This window comes from Myotis yumanensis, unplaced genomic scaffold (assembly GCF_028538775.1).
Source record: "Myotis yumanensis isolate MYYU_CA2020_CCGP unplaced genomic scaffold, mMyoYum1.0.hap1 SCAF_11, whole genome shotgun sequence".
Lineage (NCBI taxonomy): Eukaryota > Metazoa > Chordata > Mammalia > Chiroptera > Vespertilionidae > Myotis > Myotis yumanensis.
Window position 1 is genome coordinate 68,382,568 of NW_027223762.1, and position 13,961 is coordinate 68,396,528.

Consider the following 13,961-nt stretch of genomic DNA (forward strand, 5'->3'; position numbering starts at 1 on the left):
TTCTTCTTCCTCTCCTTAAAGAATACCCTTCAACATTTCATGTAACACTGGTTTGGTTGTGATGAACTCTTTTAGCTTTTTCTTATCTGACCTTCAATTCTAAATGATAGCTTTGCTGGGTAGAGTAATCTTGGTTGTAGGTTCTTGCTATTCATCACTTTCAATATTTCTTACAATCCCTTCTGGCCTGCATAGTTTCTATTGAGAAATCAGGTGGCAGTCTTATGGGCATTCCCTTCCAGGTAACTAACTCCTTTTCTCTTGCTGCTTTTAAGATTCTCACTTTGTCTTTAACCTTTGGCATTTCAATTATAATGTGTCTTGGTGTGGTCCTCTTTGGGTTCCTCTTGTTTGGGACTCTCTGTGCTTCCTAGACTTGTAAGTTTGTTTCTTTCACCAGGTAGAGGAAGTTTTTTGTCATTATTTCTTTTTTATTTCTTTTTATTTTTTTACAATCCTCATTAGAGGATATTTTTCCATTGATTTTTAGAGAGAGTGGAAGGGTGAGGGAGAGACAGAGAAAAACATCAATGTGAGAGAGACACATCAATTGGTTTCCTCTCATATGCACCCCACCAGGGCCAGAAGCCTGCAACTGAGGTACATGCCCTTGACTGGAATCAAACCTGGGACCCTTTAGTCCACAAGCTGATGCTCTATCCACTGAGCCAAACCAGCTAGGGCTGTCATGATTTCTTCAAATAGGTTTTCAATATTTTGCTCTCTCTCTTCTCTTTCTGACACCCCCATAATGAGAATGTTGGTACACTTGAAGTTGTCCCAGAGGCTCCTTACACTATCTTCTTATTTTTGGATTCTTTTTTCTTTTTGCTCTTCTGATTGGGAGGGGTTTTTTTGTTTTTGTTTTTGTGTGTGTGTGGTTTTTTTTCTTCTCCATATTTCAAGTTGTTGGTTTGATTCTCGGAATCCTTTACTCTATTGTTGAATCCCTGTAAGTTATTTTTTACTTCAGCTAGTGTATGCTTAATTTATGACTGATCCTTTTTCATGTATTTGGCATTCTCACTAAATTCCTTGAAAGTCTTACTAAGTCCCTTGAAGGTCTCATGAAGAACTTTGAGTAACCTTATAATAGTGGCTTTCAATTCTGTATCCAGTAGTTTGCTTTCTTCCATTTCTTTCATTTGTAATATGTTTCTTTGTCTCTGCATTTTGGCTGATTCCCTGAGTTTGTTTCAATGTATTAGGTAGGGCTGTTATGTCTCCTGGAGTTGGTAGAGTGGCCTTGTACAGTAGGTGTCCTATAGGGCCCAGTGGCTCAGCCTCCCCAGTCACCTGAGCTGGGCATTCTAGGTGTGTCCCTGTGTGGCCTGTGTGCACAGTCTTGTTGTAGTTGAGACTTGACTGCTGTTGGTGCCACTGGAAGGAATTGACCTCCAGGCCAATTAGCTGTGAGGACCAACTGTGACTACTGTGACTTCAATGAGAGAGCTGCTGTGCAGGAGACACTCCTATAGAGCAGGACTTGCTTCAGTGGGGCTTTGGTGCTCACTGAGTCTGCCCCTTGTGGATGTATAGAGTTGTAATCTGGTATGGTCTGAAGCTTTCCACTGGGTACACCAGCTCTTGGGTTTCCAGGAGGTCCAGAGTCAGCCACTGCCTGGGGGCACCCATCAGGAACTACAGAGAGATCTGCAGATTCCTCTTATTTGTATTGGGTTTGAAGAGCCCAGGCAAGGCCCAGCTGTGAATCAAAGCAGGCTGGTATTAGTGCATTTCTGGTCTTGGGCTTTTTATTGATAGATTTGGGGCATGCTGATATCAGTTGCAGTTTGTTTGAGAGAGTTTAGCAAAGTTTGAAGCCTGAGCCAGGACAGGCCATTTGTATGGAAAAGCTTCTGAAAACTGCTTGGGTGGGCTGAAAATTGGATGAGGTGGGGTGTCAGGGAATCACCAGAGTATAGCAGTGTGCTCCAGACTGATGGGTCCTCAGATATGGTTGCCAGTCAGCCCTGGGACAGGGGAGGTCTTGGCACAGGAACAATAACCCCTGCAAACACCTCTGTCTGTTATAAAGCCACCCCGAGTTCCTGCCCCAATGCCAGACAATCCAGTTCCTCCCCAAATGTCTGGGTCCCCCAATGCCTTCTGGTGCTGGAGCTCAGAGGAAGCGAGTCCAAGTAAGTTCATTCCTGGCTCTTATAGAGGGACACCTGGATCTCCAGCAGCCTCCGTGTCCCTCAGCCACAATCCCTGCTTGTTTTTACAGGCACTTCTCTTCCCAGCTCTGGAACCCTGGGTGGGGGGGTCTGGTATGGGCCTGGGACACCTTGCTCCTCATGGCAGCCTCTGCAGGGTCAATCTCCCTCTGGGTTAAAGAAACAGCCCACACGGGTGCTGGACCAGCCCACTTCGAACCTCTGCCCCTCCTACCAGTCTCAATATAATTCTTATAATTATAACTGGTCCCCAATATTCTCTTTCTGCCCCTAACATAGCTATAGTTATAAGAAATATTAATCATGCTCTGTTAACTGTGAATGTTCTGTTATGATTAAAGAAAGTATATTCTAACCTGGCTGAGAGTTACATGCAGGACCTGGGAGTTCACCTGGAAATGCAGCCCATCCTCCACATCAGGGAGCTGCCTATTATCATGGAAAGATTAACAACCTTGTTGCAGAAACCAGAGGCACCAGCCCTTTGAAAACCCCAGCCCTTTGCAAACCCTCAGCCTGCATTACCTGTAAACTGCCCATTTTGCATTCCCATTCTTATCCCTTTTGCCTACTTTCCCATGTAATCTTCGTCCTCCCTACCCAATATAAGCAACTGGCTTATGGTGGGGGTGGGGGGGTAGGGGGGTCTGAGCAAATTTTTGTGGCTGACCTGCTGCTCTTCCATACTGCTGGCAATATTGGAATAAACACTCAACAAGATTCAACCCTGTCTCTGCTGAATTAGTTCAAGTAGTGACAGGCAGCCCAGACCCATTGATGGTTTAGTCTCTACAATTCTATTTCTGCCCCTAGCAAATGAAGTACAGACACTAAGGAAGACAGTCTACAGTTTCCTTTTAATTCTCACCTGAGGATTTTTTTCCCATTGATTGTTTTAGAGAGAGTGGAGGGGAGGGAAGAGAAGAGAGAGAAACATCAATGCGTGAGAGACACATGGATTGGTTGCCTCCTGCACACGCTCTGACAGGGGCTGGGGATCAAGCCTGTAACTGAGGTTATGTTCCCTTGACTGGGAATCGAACAGAAAACCTTTCAGTCCATGGTCTGATGCTCTAACCACTGAGATAAACTGGCCAGGGCTGGAGTTTCCTTTTAGAATTAATAATAGAACTATCATATTGAGGAGACAGAAGGAAGCTAGGTAGATAGGGGTGGGGCCACTGGAAAGGAAGAAGAACCTGGAACCCAACTAGGCAGAGTTACTGAGGCACCCCAACTAGGTGGGGAAGGAAGGGCACTAATGAGAGAGGCCTGAACTTTAAAATGTGTGGATATTGCTAGGACAGGTACCATGCAGTTAACCAATCACAAGGCACTAAAGCGTATAAATCAATCCAAAGGATATTGCTATGGCAGAATTACTTAAAGAGATCAATTAGGAGCTAGCAAGACTACACCCCCCCCCCCTAAATTAGAAGTCACACACTTCCTTTCGCGCTCTCTCTTCTCCCTGACAGACAATGGGTTCCTGCCGTTTGTTCCCGTGGTGGGACCACGTCCCTGGGTCCGTGGGCTTCCACACAGGGACAACTAGACTTTAATTAGCTTGGATACTAAGCTACTCCCGACTGCAACATGGCAAGGAAGCTCCGACACTGGCTGCTCTTGGAGCCCCAGCGGCACCTGTTCCAGGACTGGCTTCTCCCAATAAACTTTGGCTCCATTAATCATTTTTGTCCACAATTTTATTCTTCAACTTCGTGAAACACAATCCCAGGAAGAACTTCAGCTTGCCCTTGGGGTGTCAATGTTACCCAGCAATTTCTCTTCATGTTTTACCTGTAAAACATGGAAGCACTTATTTGTAAAGATATTCACACCCCTATGTTCATTGCAGCATTCTTTACAATAGCCCAGACATAGAAACAACCCCTGTCCATTGACAGATGAATGGATAAGATGTGTGTGTGTGTTGTGTGTGTGTGTTTAATGGAATACCACACAGCTATAAAAGGATGAAATATTGCCACCTGGGTGGATCTGGACAGTATTATGCTAAGTGAAATAAGTCAGATAAAAACAAAGACCATACGATTTCACTCATGCAGAATATACTAGTAAAACAAAAAAGTAACACATGAACTAATAAAACAGACAAATTCATAGATACAGTCAACAGAATGGTGGTTACCAGAGGGGAGCAGGTGGGAGGAGGGCCGAGCACAGAACAGGTGACTAGACTGCAGGTGGTGAGCACACAGTACAGTAAACAGAGAGCGAACTGCTATGTCCACCTGAAATGTACATAACGTCATGAGCCAATGTTGCCTCCATAAATATACGTTTTAAAAAGGAAGGAGGGAGGGAAGGAAAAGTTTGAAGCTGGAGCTGAGCACTTGTGGGTTCATTATACTATTCTTTCTACTTCTGATTTTTAAAAATTCCATAATAAAAAAAGTTTTTAAAATAAAAACAAATGAATGCTCCAGGCAGCAGTGTTACTTCTCCCAAAAAGGGAAGCCTACCGGCCGGCCCACGCCCAGGTCTGCGGAGGGTAGCGTGGCTGGTCCCCTCCCTCCAACCGGACCCATCCCCCCAGGAAGGGAGGCGAGCAGACCTGGCCCCTCTTCAGGGCGAGGGCCGCCGGCATCCTCTCCGTCCCGGGCGGGACCGGGACCCTGCGGAAGAGAGGGGTCCGTGATGGAGAGGCAGTGGGAGCTCCCGGGCCGCACAGGTGAGGCAGGCCCCCATCTCCTAAGATCGCCCAGGGACACGGGGTAGGTGGAGGATCGTGATTAGGTAGAAGGAACACACACACACACACACACACACACACACACACACCTCCCTTCCTCCTTTTTCTCTTCCTCCCACCCGGGCTGCCGAGGGGCGGTACCCTGGTCCCTCAGGTAGGTTTTCCGTTGCGGACCTGGAGCTTGGTGGCCGGAGGAGGCGACTTGAATCTGGGCGGGCATCTGGGCGGGCGCCTGCAGCGGCCCCTCCCTGCTTCCTCCCGCCGGTCCTTTCCTCCATCTCCTCCCCTCCTTCTCCTCCTCCTCCTCCTCCTCCTCCTCTTCATCCTCCTGCAGGTACCCCTCCTCTTCCATCTCCTCCTCCTCCATCTCCTCCTCCCCCATCTCCTCCTCCTCCTCCTCCTCCTCCATCTCCTCCTCCTCCTCTTCTATCTCCTCCTCCATCTCCTCCTCCTCCATCAACTCCTCTTCCTCCTCTCCCTCCTCCTCCTCCTCCAACTCCTCCTCCTCCATCTCCTCCTCCTCCTCTTCCTCCTCCTCCTCCTCCTCTAGGTACCCCTCCTCCTCCATCTCCTCCTCCTCCTCCATCTCCTCCTCTCCCTCCTCCTCTCCCTCCTCCATCTCCTCCTCCTCCTCCAACTTCTCCTCCTCCATCTCCTCCTCCTCCTCCTCCATCTCCTCCTCCTACATCTCCTCCTCCTACATCTCCTCCTCCCCCTCCTCCTCTCCCTCCTCCATCTCCTCCTCCTCCTCCAACTCCTCCTCCTCCATCTCCTCCTCCTCCATCTCCTCTTCCTCCATCTCCTCCTCCCCCTCCTCCATCTCCTCCTCCTCCAACTCCTCCATCTCCTCCTCCTCCTTCATCTCCTCCTCCTCTTCCTCCTCCTCCTCCTCCTCTAGGTACCCCTCCTCCTCCTCCTCCTCTAGGTACCCCTCCTCCTCCATCTCCTCCTCCTCCATCTCCTCATCCATCTCCTCCTCCTCCTCCTCCTCCTCCTCCTCCTCCTCCTCCTCCATCTCCTCCTCTTCCTCCTCCTCCATCTCCTCCTCCTCCTCCTCCATCTCCTCCTCCTCCATCTCCTCATCCATCTCCTCCTCCTCCTCCTCCTCCTCCTCCTCCTCCTCCTCCTCCTCCATCTCCTCCTCTTCCTCCTCCTCCATCTCCTCCTCCTCCTCCTCCATCTCCTCCTCCTCCTCCTCCTCCTCCTCCTCCTCCTCCTCCTCCTTGCCTCCACCCCGCCCCCATCCTCTGGTCCTACAGCCACGGCTCCCGGAGCGGCTGCGCTGGCGGCGCAGCGCCGGGTCGCCTTTGTCTCGGGCAGCGGGCGGCGGGCTCAGCGCAGGCGTCAGTGGGTAAGTGGCCGCCGGGCCGCGGGGCTGGGCTGGGAGCCGGCGGGCTCCGGGGCTCGGGGCGAAGCGGTGCCCTCCTGGGGACGAGGGGAGAACGGAGCTGCGGGGCGCGGGGCTGCTGGGCGCGGGCGGGGCCGGGGGCTCTTGGGGCGCCGCCACCTGGCGCCCGCAGACAGGCGGCGCGGGTGCAGGTCCTGTCGGCTGTGTTTCTTCGGGCAGAGGCACGGGGACCGGCGCGGCAGAGATGGAGAAGGGAGAGGAGCTGGCCGCCGTCACCACCATCACCAACCATCACCATCACCAACCATCACCATCACCATCACCATCACCAACCATCCCCATCCCCATCCCCATCCCCATCCCCATCCCCATCCGCATCGCTGACTGCGCCCCGCCCCGGCCCCAAGCTTCCTCCCTGCTCATCCCCCCGCAGGGCCAACTTTACCGGATTATTGTCTGTTTCCGGGGAATACTCCGAGAAAGCGACGGTCTTTCCCATTAGGGCCGAGTACATCTGCTGCGGGGTATCCCGTCATCTTGCGGTTGCCGGTTCCCTCAGTTTTCCCGTCAGGAAAAGGGGCACAGTGATGGCGCTGCGTTTCTGTCAGGCCGAGATGGCGCCTGCTTTCCTCTTCCATCCCGGCCACCGCATGGGTTTCATAATGTTTACATTTCCTCTTTCACCTGCTGCTGCTGCTGCAGTCATGTCTGCACTAAACTCGATAATCAGGAGTTTTACAATCTTCTCTCCTTTGATTTTTGAGTGTCAAAATGCCGGTAGCAAATAGAGATGCGAGAAAGGTGAAACTTTGACTAAAATAATACCAAGAATAGAAGCAAAACGAGTAATTTTGTAGAACAATCACCGAAGGGTGGAGGCTACCACGAAGTGCCATGATCGTGGCCAGTGGCTCTGAGCCTCATAGCTTTGGATGGTACGGTCTCCCGGCTCTTCACCAGCCGGCAGCCTGTTTCAGGGCTGGGTGTCAGACATCAGCAAGCCCGCGGAGCCCAGTGGGAGAGAGCAGGGACCTATGGAAAGGAACTCAGAAAGCAAGCTCGCAAGGCCTCTGCCTTTGCCTGCTGGTTAGAAAATGAACCTTGAACTTCTGTACTGTATTACAAATCCTAAATTTCATGGCAACTTTCTGGGAAGTTTTCTTCCCCCAAAGTCAGGATAGCAGGGCTCCTTCCCACCCCGCACAGCCCGTGGTCGCTCTGCCTGGAGGAGGAAAAAGTGATCACATTGGCCAGCAGAGAGCAGACCCCGGGCCCGCAGCTGCCCTCTCGGGGTCAGATACCTCCAGCGCTGTAATATAGACTGTCCTTCATCAACTCCAACCTCTCTAAGTAGTGAAATGGGGTTTTTAAACAGTATTTGCCGTTCTGTGGAGAATGACTTTGAAATCATTTCTTTCCCTAACAATATTTTAGGGTCTCAGATTTAAGTAAGGTGGAGTGGATCTAGAACAATCACATTTTCAGAACAAGGACTTAAAGAATTACTTCAGAGTGTTTATAATTCCGGATCTTTGGGGAATACTTAGCATCTTAAGGAACTTTGCCTTTGGTTGTTATTGAATTTTATTGTTATAGCCCACATGAACTGTTTTAACCCATATGAATATTTATATCGCCATATGAATTATATTTTAAAATAATTAATTATTGAGGAATGGTTTACATACATAAAGTTCTTCAGTGTACAGTTTGATGAATTGTTTACCTCTGTGTGCCCCATGTAACCAGCACCCAGAACACGGTGCCGAATATTCCGTCGCCCATGTCCCTCATGCCCCTTCCCAGACATCACTGCTACTGTGATTGTGTGAACACAGAAACATCATTTCCTTTAAAATAGTTTTTGAATAACTTCTTTTACCCACTCCCCCTCACCCCTAGATCTGGTTGGCCTATTTTTTTTAGCAAATATGACAGTCCGAGCTCTGGGCCCAGCACTGTGAAGATAGGAGCCTCACCCCGAAAAGGCAGATTAGGCAGGAATTAAACAAGTGGTGCCACCGCGTGTGCAGGTTCCGTGTTAGAGGGGCCCAGGCAGACTCTATCTTAATTTAAGGGGGGAGGGTTGTTTTGATTTGGTTGCGGGGGGGGAGAGGGAGGCTGCCTGGAGGATGTGAATTTTTAAGTTAGGAACTGAAAACTGAGTAGAAAGTAGCCAGCTAAAACATGCAGTAGGAAGGAAAAGAGCATTCCAGCTGAAAGGAACACCAAGAAACGTCAAACCTGTAGAGAACTTTGATGAGTTTATTTGAGCCCAACTGACAACAATTACCAGGAAGCAAAATCTTAACGGATTGAGAAAATGCTCCAGAGAATGGCAGTTCTACACCTTATTTTATACATTAAAATCAAAGTCGGAGGCGGAAGGGGTTCCATGAAATTCATTGGTGATAGATTAGGGAGGCAGGAGAAAGCGGTCTCTGGGATTGGATAAAACAGAAAGACACACTCCTTTTCCACAGGTGGGTGCCGGGTAGTGAACAGCTAACAATGAACATGATCACAATGGGGACTCGTGGTCTCTGTTCCAGGGAAGTGAGGGGCCTGGAAAAAAGGAAATTACTCTGACATTCCAAAGGCAAAAAGACAATAGACAGGCTCAGTTAAGGTAAAGATCGACCTTTGTCAGGGAAGATACTGGGCGGGACATGACTGCCTGCCCTGACTCCCTTTTAGCTAGGAAGTTGTATGTTCAGACTGTCCTGAGTAGTTATTTTCAGTCTCTGACTTTGTGAGGCCACCCTGTGGGCCTCCCCTGACCTTGTGGGGTTTAGTATATAGTCCCCTTTTCATCCACACTCAGAAGTAAGAGCATGGAGTGTTCGAGGAACAAACTTAAGTTGGAAATAGTTGAGTACAGGGCTGGTGGAGAAGAGCGTGAGATGTAGCTGAGAGTCAGTAGGGTCCCAATTAGACTAAATTTGTGTTGAGGGCTGTTCGCTCCAAGGACGAGGCAAGTGGTCACGCTTCAGTGCGGGTGTGGCAGGATGGAATCTGATTTCCCAGCTGACTGCTGGGTGGTGGGGAGATTGTATGAAGGACTGGGTGGGAGGCTGTGCTGAGCAATCAGGTGAGAGAGGGGTAGCCTAGACTAGACAGTGGCAATGGGAATGGGGAAATGGATGGAGTTGAAAGAAATCTAGAAGGTGAAAACACAACTTGATGTTTGACAGGTGAGGACTGAAGGATGACCCTTCGGTTTATTAGATCTCACAGAATGGGTGCATGATGGTGCTGTTACCAGTGGAAGTGCAGTTCTTGGGGTGCTGTGGGGAAAGGAATTTCCTGAGGCCCCCACGCGAGGATGGCACTGCATGGAAAGCGTTACTGATGATGTAAAATTAAGGGGATTTCCCTTTAAGGCCCCATCTCTGTCCAGCTCACCCTGGAAGAAGTCTAATCTTGTCTTCAGTGAGGGTAGAATTGAGGCCACTGCCCAGAGTCTCTGCTCCATATTAAAGTCCAGTCCAGCATCCGGCCAGCTTGGCTTGTGTTCCCAGCTACAGCCCATTGTGTGTGGGGTCCCCATGGCCATGGACCATGTGGGTGCTTATGGCCACATGGTTGGCGAGTGCGAGTCACAGAGCAAGAAACTGAAAGGGAGCAAGGAGCAAGAGATAGAAAGCAAGCAAGTGGGCAAGAGAGGGAACTCTGTCTGGGGATTATAATCAGGAGCTTAACCAATTAACCTTTCAGGATTTTGCACACTTGCAGTGGCTTCACTCCTCTAGCCAATCCATTGTTCCCCAGGCTAGACTGAAGGCAGGCACCTTCCCTACATCACCCTGACTTCACTGCATGTGCCCATCTCCCCCTTTGTTGGACCCCTTCCCCAGTGACCTGCAGGGAAGGGACGGTGGTTTCCTGGGGCGTGTGACGCTGTAGCTTCCTGGTGACGCTGCCCGGGTGGCCATGCTTATAATGTCTGGCCTCCCCTTTGCTCCCTTCCTATTATTAATATTAATAACTAGCTAATTTCAACGATAACAGTACCATTGAAAATGTGGGCCAAGAATCTAGTTTATGTCATATACTTTGATATATTTCTTTCTGAACACATTTCGTTCCAGTTGGAAGCTAGCTTGTGGAACATTTAGATAGAAACATCTACGAGGAAGTTGTAACGAATACTTATTAGTCACATTCCATATGCCAGGCACACACTTGTCACTTGCGGTGCAGTTGTGAACGATGGACCCGTCCCTGGGAGTCACATTTTGTCAGGCTGGCTTTGCAGCCTGGGGGCTACCAGATGTATGTGGTGACTAGAGGCTTCAGCGGGAATGAGGCTGCTCAGAAATGGCCGTGAAGGAACAGAAGCCTAGAATCAAACCCTGAGGAGTGTCAGGGTGAATATAAATGGAGAAAAGGAGAGCTGGCAGGGAAAGCAAGAGAAGAGTGACCTTCAGAAGTCTAGGGGGTGGTCCCCAGTGTCACTGCATCTGAGAAGTTACGTAAGATGAGGACAAGAGATGGCCTGCTGTTATGCTTCTCAAAGTGGGTGCCCAACCAGCAGCAGCAGCGGTACCCTGGACGGAGGAATACAAATCGCTGGCCCCCCCCCCCCCCCCTCCCGCGCCAGGCCTACAGAACCTGCCTTTGAAGGCCTGAGAGCGGGAGCCAGCAGTGGTTTTAACCAGCGGTCCAGGTGACACTGATGCGTACTGACGTGGGAGAGCCACCGACCAGGCGCGGATTGATGAGGAAGTCTTGAGTGACTGGGAGACGTGGTGATAGTTATTTCATTGGGTTATATCCTGTTTGGGCAAATTTTAAACGTTTTCAATAGGAGTGTTTAAGTTTTGTTTTATTTTTTACTTAGAAGTTTCAAAATTTTTCTACATGTTTGAGTTTTTCTCTTATAGCAGTTGATGGAACAGTAAATTCATATTTTGTTTCACTCTGTTCTGTATGATTTTTGAAGTTTTGTTTTTCTTTACTGGGAAACACATCCCTTTTCGAGGTCTCAGTATGTTAGGCCACCTGCATCATTGATGCTCGGTTCACTGCCCTCAACCTGGAAATTGGGGAATTAAAAGTCCCAGACAGAGTGCAATCCTGAAGACAAGGGGATCTGAACGGGAGCCCGAGAAACACCTGGATGCTTACATGGGCTTTTGCCAAAAGTTCCAAGACTTCATCAGGGACACATTTCTAATGATGTGAATTTGGTATTGATGGGAAATAATTGGAAGTGTGCCCTTTAAACTGACCCAGCAACATAACCATCATTATTGTACTTCTAATGTACTTAGGAAGGAGAGGATTCCTGGTAACCAGGTCTTTTCCTGGTTCCTCTGTTGTCAGGCTCCCAGGCATTTTATTTCAGTTTCAAGGAGGAATTAGAGCATTTCTATTTTGCTATCATCAGGGAAAATCTATGGTAGATTTTTCAAATGAGAAGTAACCGACGCAGATATTGCCATTCCTGTTCAAAATGAAAACTTCATTTTCTATGAATAAAACCTGGTAGGTGGTTTCAATGCATTATAAAGTGAGTGACAAGCACAAAGAAGGCTCTCAAAAGTTGAGTGGATGGACGGATGGATGGATGGATGGATGGATCAATGGGTGGATGGGTAAATGAATGGAGGGGTGTGGACACACATCTGGAAGGGCAGATAAAAGAAAAGAAGTGTATGCGTAGATGGTTGGGTGGATGGATCAGTGGATAGATGGTTAAGTGGATGGATGAATCAGTGGATAATGGGTAGGTGGATGGACAGGTGGGTAGAAGAGCAGATGGATAAAATGTGGATTGAGAGAATTGTTATGTCTAAAGAGGGAAAAACAAATACCCCTGAGGATGTACAGTGAAATGAGCTGAAGGCACAGGCCCCTTATTTCTAATGTGATTTTGTACAAATCCTTTAACATTGTGTATCGGCCACCCCACCTGCTGCCAGGCTTGTGGTCAGGACCAGATTGTATAATGACCATGAATGTGTTAAAACTGTAAAGTGTAACAGGAATGTAAATAATTCTTACATGTGGTTAGATAACAGGTTGTAGTTGGATGTTGCGTTTAAATATGTTAAGGCTGCACTTCTGCTCAGCTTTGGGGACATCCAAGTCATTCCTCGTGTCAGCCCACACAACGTCTTGGCAGGCTCTCTTTAGTCCTACATAGATTAGGACCTTTGGCTTAATACAAAGTTTCCCCACATACGGGATGCAGCATAGAAGCACGTGTTACCAGCAGGTCAAATCTGTGATATCAATGAAAACAAGATGAAAATGTACAGAAATAAAGTTTACTTAAATTTGAAGTAAGGGAAAATATATGATAAATTATAACAGTTGAGATTCAACTGTATGGCAAAAATTGCGAAGGCAGCACGCATACAAAGGACTAACTTTGGGGCAACTCTAGCTTCATGATCAGAGTAGCTGCGTAAAGGAATCTGCTGTTACTGGCTGTTGAGAATCAGCATGAGCTATTTTCCAGTCCAGTGGCACACAGTGAGCTGGTAGTTCTCTGGCCCCTTTCAGATAGGCCAACTCATCTCCTTGTTGTTCACAAAATGCTTTCACAAACATTTTTGTGCACACGATTCTGTCGAATGAGTATTGCCATTGCCATTTTCATCGATAAGGAGGGCGGAGGAGCATTCCCTGTTGAGACCACAGAGCCAAGGCTCCAACCCGGGTGTCCTGAGGAGTCCCGGTCTCTTTTTGCTGGAGCACTTCTCAGTAATGGAGCTCCCAGCAGAGTGTGTCATATCTCAGAGGTCAACCTGAGGATCTTGTTTACTGTTGATTCTTTTGAAGAATCCTCAAGTGGGTGCAAATGGAATCAGAATAGGCCAGTCCCTAGCAAAGGGCACATAATGAACACAACACCCGAAGGAAGGGGTGCTCACTGCCTGGGTTGTGGATCCTGGTGTAAGTGTAGGAGCCTTTTAGTCAAGTTCAAGTTGAATGCTTGCAAAGCTGGTGTGGGCTGTGGCTGTACTGGCACACCCCATGAGTCTCTGGTGGGGTTTGTGGGGGACACCCTTGCATCAGGGGCAGGCATCTAAAAGGTAAGGACAGGGGACCTTGTAGCAAAGCACTATTGGACACTTGCGACCTCTGGGGGATGTAGTTTTTAGTTGGTGCCTGCAAGACTGGCCTTTGAACCGACTCACAAGAGGAAAAGAGATGCCTTTATTCATAATCAATTTATTCATACATTTTACAGGCATTTAGGGAATGCCTACTACATGCAGGAAGCCACAGAAATAATGTATTTTTTCCAATTATCTTTCTTTGTATTCACTTAAATATATATATATAGATAGATATCTATCTATCTATATCTATATATATGTGTATATATATATATATATATATAGAGAGAGAGAGAGAGAGAGAGAGAGAGAGAGAACTGAGACGGAAATTATCAAAAGTCGAAAGGATGTTTGAAATCGTAGGAAGACTGATGAAAACATCCTTTGACTTTCGTGTTAGTTGTTGGCCACACACACTCAGCTCTGCTTCAGACCTGCTTCCAGGTCTAGGGACTTGCAGAGGTCTCCCTTGTTGACGTCATCAAGGTCCTCCTGAAACATGGTGTTGGGTGATGATGGGATGGTTGTGCATTTTCCGAGACTGAAGGCGAGGGCTCGAGGACAGTGCGGACAACGCGGCAGCAGGCACCGGAGCTCGGTGTAAACATGTTCTTGAGGAAAGAGCAGGTTTGCATCCACTCGGG

The 13,961-nt window shown here is 48.4% G+C and overlaps 1 long non-coding RNA gene across 1 annotated transcript; it reads right to left on the minus strand.

The window, feature by feature from the left end:
- Positions 1-3,018: 3,018 nt before the first annotated feature.
- LOC139019539 (uncharacterized) lies at positions 3,019-6,947 on the minus strand. Its single transcript, XR_011473123.1, has 2 exons — positions 6,690-6,947; positions 3,019-3,980 (listed from the first exon to the last, which is right to left on the minus strand). It is a non-coding gene; the product is annotated as an uncharacterized lncRNA (long non-coding RNA).
- Between the last annotated feature and the right edge of the window lie 7,014 nt (positions 6,948-13,961).